Source organism: Bombyx mandarina, chromosome 25 (assembly GCF_030267445.1).
Source record: "Bombyx mandarina strain Sakado chromosome 25, ASM3026744v2".
Classification (NCBI taxonomy): domain Eukaryota; kingdom Metazoa; phylum Arthropoda; class Insecta; order Lepidoptera; family Bombycidae; genus Bombyx; species Bombyx mandarina.
Genome location: NC_143231.1, coordinates 3,015,351 through 3,028,683, shown reverse-complemented (window position 1 = coordinate 3,028,683; position 13,333 = coordinate 3,015,351).

The following is a 13,333-nucleotide window of genomic DNA, read 5'->3' as shown; positions in this document are numbered from 1 at the left end:
TTCAAGGAGCATTCTCACATAATCTTATACTAGCACACACGCGCACACACACAAATACACAAATACGTTTTGAGTAGACTGATTTTAATCATAAATATATTAATTAGTTGTATTTATTTTTAAATTGTAAATTGCGTGATTAAAAGAGTAGAGAGCCCACCACAAGTATCTATTAGATTACTCACTGAGAAGACTTAACAAACCATCACTGTATAATTAATTAAGAAATAAATACATAAATAAAATTGTTTAAACGGCAATTCGGTAAAAACGATGATCAAAAGCATGCGTGAAATGAACAAGCAAAGCAAACAATGTATTTTATATTGCGATGACCAGTTTTACTTAGACCTTAATTGTAATGCATCGCGGGTAATTTTGAAGCCTGCAGTGGACAAAAACATCGATTGAATCAACGGTAGGCAGTGGCTTGGCTCTGCTTCTTGTTGAAGTCCATGGACGACGGTAATCATTCAGTATCAGGTGGGCCGTATCCTCGTCTGACTACAATGGCAATAAAAAAAAATTGATTTTATTCTAACTTTTTTTTTATTGCTTAGCTTGGTGGACGAGCTCACAGCCCACCTGCCGCCTCCTGGTGTTAAGTGGTTACTTGAGCCCATAGACATCTACAACGTAAATGCGCCACCCAGCTTGAGATATAAGTTCTAAGGTCTCAGTATCGTAACTGCCCCACCCTTCAAACCGAAACGCATTACTGCTTCACGGCAGAAATAGGCAGGGTAGTGGCATCTACCCGTGCGGACTTACAAGAGGTCCTACTCCCAGTAGTTACGCAAATTATAATTATGCGGCTTTGATTTTTATTACACGATGTTATTCCTTCACCGTGTAAGTCAGTCGTGAAAATTAATTTCTTTTCGTGTCACTAAAAATCGTACTTGTTATATTTATATTCTCTTTCTCGTTCACTCTTTATAACCCCGACGACAAATCTAAACGGCTGTTAGAATAAAATTAAAATTCCGCGTGCGACCCATTTGCCCATTGTCTGCGCAAAATGTCCTTAATTACGTCAAACGCCCGACTCTTTAGTGTATGCAGGGCGAAAGGCTGAATGGTTTTCGTAAATTAATATCAACTTTTTCAAAGAAATATTAATAAAAAGATTGTGGAAAAGTCTCTCATACTGGAAGAGACGAATAAACAGGTGATAGATCATCAATTTGAAGTCAGTTTTTCGTAATGCTCCGACTTCTATAGCACAAACTTTATGAATAAACTTTGTAACTATCTTCTAAAAATATATAGCTCGGTATGTGTTCAAAATTGAGAAGCAGCTTCAAATAAAGTTGAAATAGACGAAATAAAATGTCGATTTCTTCATTGATCACAAGCAATACGCCCGAATGTGTCTTCTCATGTATACCGATATAAACAAACAAAATGAGATTCCGAACACACATAATAATTTCAATATTCTCCACGTCAATATTTAGATAGCAAAGTTCGCGATATGAACATAGTTGCAGCGAATTTGAGGCTTAGAATCGTTAACGTCAAGTGTTTATGTTTGTGACGTATCCACGCCGATCGGTAATAAAGTTTTGCGAACCGGGCGTTGAGAACTATGCACTAAATAACGTTTTTTAAATTACTTTTTTTATCTCTTAGACAAAGTTGGGCACTTCGTGGACTTTTTGATACGACTACTGTAAAAACCAGGTCTGAATGTTTATCATTTTGAACAACAAACTTCTAGCCAGACGCGTTCATTGTAGATGACGTAAAACTCATTTAAAAGTCTACGCGCGGCCATCGCGATTCGTGCATCAATGTATTCGAAGTGATGAAACACTAGCTTGGGACTGTCTCAGTACTAAAATAACTTCATGATCCTAGTTAGTGCCTGTATAAGTTTATTATAATGAAACTGATAAATGACTTTCGAAAAATTATCAAACGATATAATAATACATAACACGCAATGGAAGATATTGGAAAGACAGTTAATGCACTCAATATACCTACTATGTATTTTCCATATGTAACGAAGACTATCATAGCTAATCGTTATCAACAATACTACTTCTCCTGCATACAAAAGAAAACAAAAAGAGATTACTAATGCATCATTATAATACTGCAATCATGTTTGGGTTTTTATGTTAATATTGTTTTTGTTTAATTTACCATCTGTATAGTATTCCTTCGTATTTATAAAGTAAGTACATTGCGGCTTAATGAAACGTTATTACGAATTACCATTAACACTTCGATCCCATGTCAGACAGTCGTTGATGATGTAGTGTTTATAAGCTTTAGTAACCACTTTTCGATTCCACCACCATGGTAACCACACTTGTCTAATAAAAGATCTACCGTCAACTAGTCTACATGTCTATTATCTCAGGCTGTCTACTGTCCACTGCTGAATATAGGCCTCTCCAAGTGGTTCCAGTGCGGCAGGTCCGTTGCCACTTGCGTCCAACGTGACCCAGCGATTCTTACTAGGTCGTCGGTCCATCTGGTAGAAGGCCGTCCTACACTGCGCTTGCCAGTACGTGGTCTCCACTCGAAGATCCTTCTGCCCCATCGGCCGTCTGATCTTCGCGCTATGTGGCCTGTCCACTGCCACTTCAGTGTGCTAATCTTAAGGGTTATGTAAGCAAGTTTGGTTCTTCTAGGGATCTCTTCATTGCTGATTCGGTCTCGTAGAGAAATACCAAGCATAGCCCTCTCCATAATTCGCTGCGTGACCCTGAGCTTCCCAAAAAGATCTCTTGTGAAGCACCACGTCTCGGAACCGTAAGTCATCACTGGTAGCACACGTCGTTTGTACACATTTGTCTTCAGGCACTGAGGAATTTTGGACGAGAACACATTTTTAAATTTACCGAACGCTGCCCAGCCGAGTTGGATCCGCCTACTGACCTCTCTCTCGAAGTTGGACTTACTTAATCGGACATGTCTATATCAGAAGAAAAAAAATGACGTGAATTTTCACTCAAAACTGTTTATGATTCTCTTCTGATAGATTGAAACGACAATTCATTTTAAAGATAGAATATGTTATATAATAAGCAGGTTATAAAATAAATTAATATCTCGAGTATCCCCAAAACTATGACGCATCGGCCGACCCGAAACGCGTCGCTGCTTCGAATCAAGGTGACATGGGAAGGACCGAAAATGGTTTGCTATTCGCAATATTGTAAGCGTATTCAATGCTCTTTGAATTAAATTTCTAAAACAATGTATTTATGAAATCGTAATCTTTTAAAATTCGATGATTTAAATTTAGAAATTATTAAAACGCATACATAAACCGATAGCAAGCGTGTTAACATTATGTTATGTCTTTTAATTAAAAAACATATAGGACTAGAGAAATCCGGTTATGATTTTCTTTTTCTAGATGGACAAAAGCCGTGATGCTGAGTGGATACTGAGCACAATTATATCAACAACGTAAATGCCACCACCCACCTTAAGATATGAGTCTCAGTTTAACAATACAACGACTCCTCAAACTCTTCCGCGTCCTGAACTTTTGCGGATTAACTTACCCACCATAATGCTATAAAATAATTTAACTAATAGACACAGTGTGAATGAGTATCGAATCTAATAGCCAGAGCAGAGTTCACGCAAACTAACTACCGTCCCTTCTACGACCGTTGACTTTCTCCACTATTTTTCGTATAAAACTAATTTTGTGCCTTGTTGACTTTCAGTGTTATATTTTCATTTCGATTGCTTCGCTCGGCGGCAAACTGCGTCTGCGGACCAACGATAAGCCTTCGATCAACACTACATTGGTTATTTTCATTACCCTTACAAACAGAACTGTTGACACGTAATATTCTTGGAATAATTTTCCATTTTAGTTTGTAGTGGCCAGTTCAAGTAATTCGATAAAAGCGGCAAGTTTTTTCAAGTTATACTAGTTATGAAAAATTGATGAGAGTGAAATTTTACGATGCGCGCGCACCGTGACACAAAATTAACAGAATGAAGTTGCCCACTAAATCGCTCATTACAATACGACCGACGTAACTTGGCGAGTCTGAATATAGCCGCAGGTGAACTTTCCGAACCGTACCGAGAATTACCGAATTTATACAATGTCAAGAAAGGGATGTCCAATATGCGTGTTTGAGGATGTTGATTAATCGATTTTTTTTCAAATTAATTAAAATTTAAATAAAAAAAAAGAAATAAATTTAATAAAAATAAAGTATAACTTCTTACGCGCGTACACGCACCCTTTTTTTTGTAAAGCTGCTGAACTTGAAGTTATGCTTGGTCACTGAACTTATTTACCATAAAAAGAGATCAATCTCATCAATCCTTTGCTTATCGTTTACGAAGTATTGGTTTTACTAACATGTTTTTTTTTATTAATCATCTGGCATGCACTACACACAAGATATCCGTGTCGTTTCCTTTGCTGCTCTGATTGCATTTTCGTATGAATTTTAAGTTAATGGGCACATTTTTCTGGCAAAATCAGATAATTCATGATACATTAAAACAGTCCGGTTCATAATCGACAAATGAAGTGGATGGAGAAATAAAAAAATAGCGTTTGTCTAGTTCATTTTTTATGAATAAGGGATTACTGGTGGTCCGGAGGCCTCTCTAATTTCACCAGGATAGGTGGGCCAGCAAAGGCTCAGTCAGGAGGGGTGGAATTTGGTAACAGCTGCCCGAGCGCCCCTAAAGCAGACCTAACAACTCAAGAGCAGCTGCTTCGTGAATGATACCTAGTTCACTAATTCGATCCGCTTTATCCACTACATTTGAACATCACAAGAAAATTTGACAAATATTATTACTATAATGAGAAAGGAAAACGGTTACTCATTCGAGAATCATAGGTTCAAATGTAAATGTTTAATTAAAGTCATTTTCTTTAGTTTCCCAGTGATACATTTTTCTATTTATACATTTGACGATTCTTTCCCGTTTTGCAGTTAAGAGGAAAAGCATGAGCGGAGTCAGTGGCGATCTTATAAAATAATTTATTAGCTTCGATGAAAAGAATATGATTTCGAAGTATTTATTTTCGGTGGCGGATCTTCAGACACAAATTGTAAATCGCCTAAATGTGAACCTACGTTCAGACGTTGCAAACCCGTCCGTTTATCTTCCACCGGATAAGATCGTTCTAAGCAGTGATATTGAGGCGCTGCTCGGTATGGGGAGCTCTGTCATTCTGGCGGGCGACCTAAATTGTAAACACATCAGGTGGAACTCACACACCACAACCCCGAATGGCAGGCGGCTTGACGCGTTAGTCGATGATCTCGCCTTCGATATCGTCGCTCCGTTAACCCCGACTCACTACCCGCTAAATATCGCGCATCGCCCGGATATACTCGACATAGCGTTATTAAAAAACGTAACTCTGCGCTTACACTCGATCGAAGTAGTTTCAGAGTTAGATTCAGACCACCGTCCCGTCGTCATGAAGCTCGGTCGCGCTCCCGATTCCGTTCCCGTCACGAGGACTGTGGTGGATTGGCACACGCTGGGCATCAGCCTTTCTGAATCTGATCCACCATCGCTCCCGTTTAACCCGGACTCTACCCCGTCTTCTTAGGATACCGCTGAAGCCATAGACATCTTAACATCACACATCACCTCGACATTAGATAGGTCATCGAAACAAGTTGTAGCGGAGGACTTCCTTCACCGCTTCAAATTGTCCGACGATATTAGGGAACTCCTTAGAGCTAAGAACGCCTCGATACGCGCCTACGACAGGTATCCTACCGCGGAAAATCGTATTCGAATGCGTGCCCTACAACGCGACGTAAAGTCTCGCATCGCCGAAGTCCGAGATGCCAGATGGTCTGATTTCTTAGAAGGACTCGCGCCCTCCCAAAGGTCTTACTACCGCTTAGCTCGTACTCTCAAATCGGATACGGTAGTAACTATGCCCCCCTCGTAGGCCCCTCAGGCCGACTCGCGGCCTTTGATGATGACGAAAAAGCAGAGCTGCTGGCCGATACATTGCAAACCCAGTGCACGCCCAGCACTCAATCCGTGGACCCTGTTCATGTAGAATTAGTAGACAGTGAGGTAGAACGCAGAGCCTCCTTGCCACCCTCGGATGCGTTACCACCCGTCACCCCGATGGAAGTTAAAGACTTGATCAAAGACCTACGTCCTCGCAAGGCTCCCGGTTCCGACGGTATATCTAACCGCGTTATTAAACTTCTACCCGTCCAACTCATCGTGATGTTGGCATCTATTTTCAATGCCGCTATGGCGAACTGTATCTTTCCCGCGGTGTGGAAAGAAGCGGACGTTATCGGCATACATAAACCCGGTAAACCAAAAAATCATCCGACGAGCTACCGCCCGATTAGCCTCCTCATGTCTCTAGGCAAACTGTATGAGCGTCTGCTCTACAAACGCCTCAGAGACTTCGTCTCATCCAAGGGCATTCTCATCGATGAACAATTCGGATTCCGTACAAATCACTCATGCGTTCAACAGGTGCACCGCCTCACGGAGCACATTCTTGTGGGGCTTAATCGACCAAAACCGTTATACACGGGAGCTCTCTTCTTCGACGTCGCAAAAGCGTTCGACAAAATCTGGCACAATGGTTTGATTTTCAAACTATTCAACATGGGCGTGCCGGATAGTCTCGTGCTCATCATACGGGACTTCTTGTCGAACCGCTCTTTTCGATATCGAGTCGAGGGAACCCGCTCCTCCCCACGACCTCTCACAGCTGGAGTCCCGCAAGGCTCTGTCCTCTCACCCCTCTTATTTAGCTTATTCGTCAACGATATTGCCCGGTCGCCGCCGACCCATTTAGCTTTATTCGCCGACGACACGACTGTTTACTATTCTAGTAGAAATAAGTCCCTAATCGCGAAGAAGCTTCAGAGCGCAGCCCTAGCCCTAGGACAGTGGTTCCGAAAATGGCGCATAGACATCAACCCAGCGAAAAGTACTGCGGTGCTATTTCAGAGGGGAAGCTCCACACGGATTTCCTCCCGGATTAGGAGGAGGAATCTCACACCCCCGATTACTCTCTTTAGACAACCCATACCCTGGGCCAGGAAGGTCAAGTACCTGGGCGTTACCCTGGATGCATCGATGACATTCCGCCCGCATATAAAATCAGTCCGTGACCGTGCCGCGTTTATTCTCGGTAGACTCTACCCCATGATCTGTAAGCGGAGTAAAATGTCCCTTCGGAACAAGGTGACACTTTACAAAACTTGCATAAGGCCCGTCATGACTTACGCGAGTGTGGTGTTCGCTCACGCGGCCCGCACACACATAGACACCCTCCAATCCCTACAATCCCGCTTTTGCAGGTTAGCTGTCGGCGCTCCGTGGTTCGTGAGGAACGTTGACCTACACGACGACCTGGGCCTCGAATCAATTCGGAAATACATGAAGTCAGCGTCGGAACGATACTTCGATAAGGCTATGCGTCATGATAATCGCCTTATCGTTGCCGCCGCTGACTACTCTCCGAATCCTGATCATGCAGGAGCCAGTCACCGTCGACGCCCTAGACATGTCCTTACGGATCCATCAGATCCTATAACCTTTGCATTAGATGCCTTCAGCTCTAATACTAGGGGCAGGCTTAGGGACCCCGGTAACCGTACTCGTCGAACTCGACAAAGAGGTCGACGTGCAACCTAACCCATGCATCAGCCCGCTGAGTTTCTCGCCGGATCTTCTCAGCGGGTCGCGATTCCGATCCGGTAGTAGATTCATTCGCGAAACAATTGCTCTTGAGTTGTTAGGTCTCCTTCGGAGGCGCTCGGGCAGTTGTTAGCAAATCCCACCCCTCTTGGCTGAGCCTTTGCTCGCCCACCTGTCCTGGTGAAACTGGAAAGGCCTTCGGGCCACCAGTAAACGTTCAATCATAAAAAAAAAATAAAAAAAAAAAAAAAAAACGTTGCAAACCAAAATTATTCATTTAACGTTTGCAAAAGATAATCATTAAAGCAGCTCTTTGCCTGCGAAGGATTCTTGAATACTTTGGCCACATTGCAAGGAAACACAGTGACAACTTGGAGAAATTGGTGATCACTGGAAAGGTCGAGGGCAAGCGACCAAGAGGCAGGAGCTCGACCCTTTGGACGGACCAGATTCATGCAGCCCTTGATACAACAGTGCACGATGCTCTGCACTCAGCTGCAGATAGGAACAGATGGCGGTGCATTACAAACTGTTTCAAGGCCATGACCACGACCCTCAGTAATGAGGAAACCGACGCAAGCAGGAGAGAGCAGCTCTCAAAACGTTTTTCGTTGTCGTAAGAGCAACGCCATCTATCGTCGAAGAGCAAAAACTAATATCAAAAGAACTAGTAAACTCGAGAACACTCGAGAAGTACAACGCCATCTATTATCGAATAGCGGAAACACATAAAATATGTATCTGGCCCCATAGATAATGTTTTCAATAATTGTAGGGATATCGTATCGACTATAAAATCGTTGTAGAGATGCCACGAAATCAGTTAGTAATCGGAACTACTCGAAGCAAAACAGCAAACGCATCAACCGAAGCGAAGCTGAAGAAGCGAATTGAGAATTTTAAGTGTTCTGTGAATGTTCTAAGTGTGTATTCTAAATAGTTGTAATTTAAAATTCAGTAAAATTTTTATTTATCTCGAACCCCACCACGTAACAATAATATGATAAAAATATAATAAATGATCTCCATGTTGTTGTCAGAGTGTTATGATTTTATATCCAGATGTTTTCGTGTCTTCAAATGCAACAAAAATATCTTAATGCGACCCTGACTACAATTAACAGTTATTTAAGAACGTACTAATTGGCTATCGAAACGGTTACCGTTCAGTCAATTTCACAGTCAAATGAGGTTCACAGCTTCTACTTTGAAGCTCCAAAGTTATTGTGTAGTGGAGCAGCGCGTTAGTGTTGATGCCTTTTTTTTCCTACCCAAGCTGATGGTCTAGAGAGACCATATCAGCGTCACCGAGCTAGTAGGTGAGCTCAAGGGGCTCAAACCTGAAGACATTGCTAACACGAACCCTAGCAAGAGCCGTGCTTCGCAGAATCTACCACCGGATCGCGACCCACTAAGAAGATCTGGCGAGAAACTCAGTGGGCTGATGATGCCGGATCGTATTATGACAATGTACATTTCGGTATTTTGATATATTTTTTTATAAAATAATTTAGTGGTATTTACTCCTTAAGACTTTTTTAGATATTTAAAAACTACAAGCTAAACACAATAAACTACAAACATATTAAAGTTTTGATATATTTTCACATCTAAATAGAAGCGCTTTCAGTATTGAAAGATATGCATTATTTTAAGTGCATTGCACTTTTTTTCCTACCTATTCTAGTAGCCTCGTGGGGTTATACTTCACCTATGATTTACCGAGCGATTAGGTGAGCTCACGGGGCCCAGCCGGGCGAATTTGCTAACACTAGACCTAGCAATTCACCTCGGAAAAGCGATCCACTGAGAAGATCCGGCGAGAAACGCAGTGGGCTGTATCTGAGGGTTAATTTTCTCGCCGGATCCTTCGTCGATAGTGGATCGGCAGGATCCGAAATGACGTGTTTTTATTCCATTCTACATTTAATGACTATGGCATTTAGAGAGCAGAATCTGGCAGTGTGTTTGTCAATATAGACTCGGAGCTTACAAGTTATCTTGATTTGAAAAGCTTACTGGAGCTTGCAGGCATCAATCACAAAGGGAATACCAATGACCTTGACAAAGTAGTTAAGTCTCAATATAAAAACAATCGTATTACTTTGATTATGAAGTTTTTATTTATTTATTGCATAGATGTGTGGACGAGCTCACAGCCCACCTGGTGTTATGTGGTTACCGGAGCCCATAGACATCTATAAAGTAAATGCCGCCACCCGTCTTGAGATATAAGTTCTAAGGTCTCAGTATAGTTACAACGGCTGCTTCACCCTGCAAACCGAAACGCATTACTGCTTCACGGCTGAAATAGGCGGGGTGGTTAAATAGGTGGTGGTACTTTACTGGTGGTATATACACCCTGTAAAATACACCCTGTCTTGTAAGCCCGTTCGGGTAAGGACCACAACCATGCCTATTTCTGCCGTGAAGCAATAATGCGTTTCGGTTTGAATGGTGATAATAAAACTGAGACTTATAAGTCATGTCTCGAAATGAGCGGCAACATTTACGTTGTTGATGTCTATGGGCTCCGGCGACAACTTACACCGAGGTGGACTGTGAACTAGTCCACCTATCTTTGCAATAAAAAAACTAAATATGGCTTAACTCGCGTCAACGCGTAGGCGAAAGATTTCTTTTTAAGCCCAAACCATAAATAGAAAAAAAAACAACACTGTCGGTTTGTGTGCACATTTAATGTTACATCGTAAGCGTGAATGGCAATCGAATTAATAAGTGTACGCTCCCGACTTTTCGATCAAACTATTCCATTAGGTTTTTACAGTGTCGCGCCGCCATTCAGTGCAAGTTACACAATTTTGACCTATATAAAGCCGAGGTGTTACTGCACGAGGCGGTGTTTTTTTAAGCGGAAGCTTAGACGATCAATTATATTGCGCAATATTGCGTATTGGGCAATATTATTTAGTGCTTAGGATTAATATTGAAGATTGCGCAATGATTGAACGAAAGCTTAAGCCAGTTGAACTTTTATTGGAGCATATTTTTTCATTGCGTCTTGTAGGGTCAGTAGGTGTTGCGCAGTATTTTTTAGTGATACGTCTTGACACACATACACCTTGGTACACCCATAAACAAAACTAGAAATCATTGTGCAGTTCGTATTATTGTGCAAATTAATTTATCGTTTGGATTCAGAGCGCCTTTCAATCTTCTTCTTCTTTTTCTCCACCATATCTCACTAATCGGGGTCGGCACAGCTAATTTTTCTCTTCCATTCTCTTCTATCAGCGGTCATCTCAGCACTCACTCCTCTACCTCTCATATCACACACTCCATCCATGTCTTCTTCGGTCGATCTCTTCCCCCTCTACCTTGCACTACTATTTCCATACATCTCCTAGTCACATGCATCTTCTCTCTACGCATTACATGTCCATACCACGCTAATCGTCCTCTTTTTAATTTGTTAATTACCGGGGCTACTTTCACACTTCCTCTGAGCGCCTTTCAATCTTATTGCAATAAAATGCATTGTAAAATGTAATTCTAAGTCTAGGGGCCCCCTAACGAACGCGCTTCTAATAGCTTGCTATGTACGCATCTATATTTCGACGCAACGGAATCTTCGAACGTCATTTTCGTCGATTTAAAGACGCGCGTTTATCTTGAAAATTAACACCCGCGTCAAGAATCGATGACAATACAGTAATTTTATATAATTTCGCCTTAATACGCTAACCGCTATCAACGGGATATAAAAGTTGTAATTAGTTTTATAAGTGTGTTTTTGTTTTCTTTTAAAACTAGATATATTATTTTAAGGAGACAATAGTGGTGTTCCTTTTGCTCTCTTGCCTAGTGGAGATGTGGCTCGTGGTAGTTGAGAAGTTTTTAGTTAGTTACTGCTACACTACTAATGAGTTACCAATGGGTACGCCTCCGTGGACCAGATTTTCTTGCGAATTTATTTAGTGAATAAAAATATGCGTAGACAAGTTCTTAGCCTACTTCACGTTAAGCGGCAGCCCTAACTATCGCCTATATGATTTTAAAGTGATTTATCTGTTTGTAAGTCTGAAGTATCAGTTAAATTTGGAAAAGGGGTCTCTTATTGAAAATAGTTTGGTATCTATACGAATACCTCCAACAAACTCAAGACATTAATTTTAAATCTAATTCGTATTTTATATTTTGATATTTCGTCATTCGTAAACATAAAATAAACGTAACGAACAAATAAATCAATTTAATATAATACTTGCACTACTTCACCTGTCTGCAGTAACTATACTCCCTTTGAAATTCGAATATGTTCTCATTAGGATACAAAATACGTAATTTGAAGCACCTCTAAAATCAACCCTCTATACCAGGCTTCAGATTCGATTGGTCATGTGTATAATATTATATAAATTCAATTATAGACCTTCGATGCTACGGTATAAAGTTTGATTTTCAATCATCGAATGCAAAAGCGTAATAGTCTTTGTTCAAAATGAGATTTACAGTAATATGATAATTATGTTGCAGTCAGGTTTCAAAATGTTTCAAAATCACGTTTGAGATCGTCACTGTACTATAAAATCCAAGATTTTCAAATTCAAATTTAAAATTAGCCATTACTTTGGCGTAAGAACAGAAATAACGATTACGGAGTTGATTTGAATAGAACCTTAGACCATGCCTTTGGGAGTAAGTGACAATCGATCCTAAGTTTTAAATATTTTAAGTTTTATCTATGCTAAGTTTTGTATATACCCGCAAAATTATAATTTGCGTAATTACTAGTGGTAGGACCGCTTGTGAGTTCGCACGGGTAGTTACCACCGCCCCGCCCCGCCTATTTCTGCCGTGAAGTAGTAATGCGTTTCATTTTGAAGGGTGGGGCAGTCGTTGTAACTATACTGAGACCTTAGAACTTATATCTCAAGGTGGGTGGCGCATTTACGTTGTAGATGTCTATGGGCTCCAGTATCCACAACAGGTGGGCTGTGAGCTCATCCACCCATATAAGAAATAAAATAAAAATTATTACACCAGTGCGTTTAGTAATGAAACCGCTTTATTTTTGGCGATGAAATAATTCCGTATTCCACGTGACCGTTGCCTAATTAAATGTGGATCCAATTTAAAAAGCTTTAGAAGATATTAAGCACCGTTTTAATATGAAGAATATCACTAAAAAGTAATGTTGATTCCTTTAATATCAACCTGAAGTGACAAAAGAAACACTGCGCGTTAAGGAGCTGACAGTCTCCACTATTCAAAATGTAGTTTTAGACTATTAAGCATAAAAGATAACACTAATAGGAAAGTAGTAGATGCAAAAAAGGCGTAAAGGATTATTCTCTCTAGAAAGGACACTCTGAATACTGAACCACAGATGGCGAAGTCGTGGATAAAGTATGGATGTATACAGTAAGAGTATGTATGAGGCTTTATCCTCGTGTCTCAATATGGGTGATGGTATTTACGTGATGTCTGCAGGTTGTGGTGACCAGCTTAGATCCGGCGGATCGATATGTTTATGTGTATAATCAAATTAGGTCTACATCTCTATGTGGATCACAGATCTTATCTTATACCTCACGCGTAAGTTTTATGATACTTTCTATCTAGCTCTTAACCTGTTAATAGCTTGATTATTTGTTTGGTAGAGTCGGTGGGTGGTATTACCATATCTGTTTCGATGTGTACTCGTGTCAAGCATCGCCACTAC